At 37.5% G+C, this 3643-nt stretch overlaps 1 pseudogene; it reads left to right on the top strand.

Moving 5' to 3' along the window:
• The first annotated feature begins 1920 nt into the window (after positions 1–1920).
• On the top strand, positions 1921–3327 carry LOC144254881 (eukaryotic translation initiation factor 2 subunit 2 pseudogene; annotated as a pseudogene).
• Positions 3328–3643: the final 316 nt, after the last annotated feature.

The raw sequence follows: 3643 nt of genomic DNA on the forward strand, positions 1-3643 counted from the left end.
TTGATTGTTCCAAACATTAGAAATATAGTCTTTATTGACCTGAATTGTTAATGTAAAAATATTGTTTTTATTTTTAAATCGATATCTTTGCCTTAAATTTTCATAAATATTGTAGCAGAATATTAACTTTCATTATTTATGAATCTGTTGAACTTTGCAAGGATTTGCTGACAGTAAAAGGATACAGATTTTAAGGATAGTTCATTTTACATCATAAATAACCTAAAAGGTCATTCAGAATTTTATAATAACATCCAAAGAGAGTAGATATTGAGAGTAAGTATTAGAGAATTGACTGTTACTTTTTTTTTTTTTTTTGAGACACTGGGAATTTAACGCAGAGACACTCTACTGCTGAACTTCATCTCTGGCCATTTTTATTTTATTTTGAAATAGGGTCTTGCTGAGTTGCTGAGGTGGCCTTGAACCTCAAATCCTCCTGTCTCAGCCTCCTGAGTCACTGGGATTAAGATGTGCACCACCCACAGTTACTTTTAAAATGGTTCATTGATTTAAAAAGTCATTGGAACTAAATGATAGAATTGCAATTAGGTTAAGAGGTATCACAAATAGTGGTATTTAGTTTATATCTTTTCTGAGTTTCTTATTATTTGGGCAATACTGATCTGTTTGATGTTTTTTTTTGGTTTACAGTAATGTATTTGTTAGGGTATAGACTACTTTAGCAAAAAGTCAAAAATTCAAGTGACTTAAAAAAATTAAAAGTGTCTTAAACAAAACAGTAGCTTTTGTTTTTCTCTTTCTAATGTACAAATCTAAACTTCCTGGACCAGGAAGCAGCTCTACTTTTCTTCACCCCCAGCTTGTCTACGTGAGTCCCAGCTGGCTGCCTTCATTAGTCAGTGGTTGGGCCAGAGATACTCAGAGAATCCTGCTTCTGATGTCTTGAGGGCATGACCACTTATTTTTGTTCACATTCCACTGAACTGAACTTAATAAAATGGTTATTACTAGCCACATGAAGTGCTGGGTCATATCTGGAGTCATCTCAAAGTGCTATGTTCTGATATATTTAACTAACAGGTGTTGACAAAATAAGCAGTGAGATTCTTTAAGCAGAAACCCAATTTTTAATACCTCTTTTGCTTTCTAAATAATTTTACTTTGATTAATTTTCATTTAAATGCTAGTAAAATTCCACACACACTCTCTCATGGTGCTGGGCATGGAACCCAGGGACTTTTTAAAAAATTAATTTATTTTAATTAGGTATATATGACAGCAGAATGCATTTTGATCCATTGTACACAATTGCAGCACAACTTTTCATTTCTCTGGTTGTACATGAAGTAGTGTCGCACCATATGTGCAGTCATATGTGTACCTAGGGTAATGATGTCTATCTCATTCCATCATCTTTCCTGTCTCCATGCCCACTCCCCACCCTTCCCTTTGCCCTATTAAAGTTTCTCCATTCCCCTTCCTCCCCTGTTATGGATTAGCATTCACTTATGACAGAGAACATTTGGCCTTTAGTTTTTTGGGATTGGCTTCAGGGACTCTTGCATGATAAGTATGTGCTGTATCACGGAGTCAAATTCATCCAGCCCAGTTCATCTTATCATAGAACATTATGAATAGTATCATCAGACATTCTTATAATTATGAATGCCTTATAAATGTTGTTAAAAAGATAAAATCGTCACCATATACATAAAGTAAGTTAGTATTTAGTTTTAATCCAAGATGGGTATTTTATGTGTTTATGTTCCTATTATATTTATAATTTAATCCAGGATTTTCTTTTCTCAGAAAATTAGTATCCTGAAAGTTGTTTTCAAGTATTATACCAACTAAAGCATTTGTCTTTTGACTTTTTACTCCAGAAATACCAAGAGACTTATTGGAAATCTCCTTTAAAGAACCACTATTTGGAGGGCGGGGTGTCGTTCCCTTTCGCTGATGCAAGAGCCTAGTGCGGTGCTGGGAGAGGTGTCGGTAGGAGCAGCGCTGCCGGCGAGGCCAGGGGCTGATCCGTCTGACTTCCCATTCGTGCCGAGCCCACTCGAACCGCAGCCATGTCCGGGGACGAGATGATTTTTGATCCTACAATGAGTAAGAAGAAAAAGAAGAAGAAGAAGCCCTTTATGTTAGATGAGGAAGGGGATGCCCAGACAGAAGAAACCCAGCCCTCTGAAACAAAAGAAGTGGAACCAGAACCAACTGAGGATAAAGATGTGGAAGCTGATGAAGAAGACAGTAGGAAAAAAGATGCTTCCGATGATCTAGATGATTTGAACTTCTTTAATCAAAAGAAAAAGAAGAAAAAAACAAAAAAGATATTTGATATTGATGAAGCTGAAGAAGGTGTAAAGGATCTCAAGATTGAAAGTGATGTTCAAGAGCCAGCTGAACCAGAGGATGATCTTGATATTATGCTTGGCAATAAAAAGAAGAAAAAGAAGAATGTCAAGTTCCCAGATGAGGATGAAATATTAGAGAAAGACGAAGCTGTAGAAGATGAAGATAGCAAAAAGACGATGGGATCTCATTCAGTAACCAGACAGGTCCTGCTTGGGCAGGCTCAGAAAGAGACTACACCTATGAGGAGCTACTGAATCGAGTGTTCAACATCATGAGGGAAAAGAATCCAGATATGGTTGCTGGAGAAAAAAGAAAATTTGTTATGAAACCTCCACAGGTTGTCCGAGTAGGAACCAAGAAAACTTCTTTTGTCAACTTTACAGATATCTGTAAACTATTACATCGTCAGCCCAAACATCTCCTTGCATTTTTATTGGCAGAATTGGGTACAAGTGGATCTATAGATGGAAATAACCAACTTGTAATCAAAGGAAGATTCCAACAGAAACAAATAGAAAATGTCTTGAGAAGATATATAAAGGAATATGTCACATGCCACACATGCCGATCACCGGACACCATCCTGCAGAAGGACACCCGGCTCTATTTCTTACAGTGTGAAACCTGTCATTCTCGATGCTCTGTTGCCAGTATCAAAACCGGCTTCCAGGCTGTCACGGGCAAGCGAGCACAGCTCCGTGCCAAAGCTAACTAATTTGCTAATCACCACTGATTTTGCAAAGTGTGTTGTGGAGATTTGGCTGGACAGGTTTACCATCAGAGTGGATATACCATTATATTAAAAACAAGATAGAAAAGCTGCCAAGTTCTTTGGTGAGTGGTTGGTTGATCTGAAATCCTTGCAGGATGCCGATGCTCAAGCTGTTGACATACTCATTGCCTACTTTAACAACTGTCAGACATGATGGGGTAAGGAGGTGCTTTTTTAAAATCGTTCATAGACTTCTGTAAAATGCAAGATAAATTAAAGTTATTATAACAGTGAAAAAAAAAGAACCACTATTTGTTTTTATGCTCTTAATTGTATAATTTGGTGTATATCATAGATATTCAGTTATTTGGTGACATGTGGGTTGCACTACTGAATGTGGTGACTAAGATCAACAGGGTGCTTCTCAGATGATGCAGGGCATGACACTCAGTTGGTTAGAGCCCAGGAGGTTCAACAGACAGTGATGAGCCAGGGCTTAGAAATCTTCTGTGTTGTTTGCCTACCTTCTGTGAGGATAAGAATCACCAGAGCACTTACTGTTTAAATTTGCAGGCCCTTTTCCTGGAAATTCTGAAGCAGTAGTTC

The sequence above is a fragment of the Urocitellus parryii genome, chromosome 5 (genome assembly GCF_045843805.1).
Source record: "Urocitellus parryii isolate mUroPar1 chromosome 5, mUroPar1.hap1, whole genome shotgun sequence".
NCBI classification, from domain to species: Eukaryota; Metazoa; Chordata; class Mammalia; order Rodentia; family Sciuridae; genus Urocitellus; species Urocitellus parryii.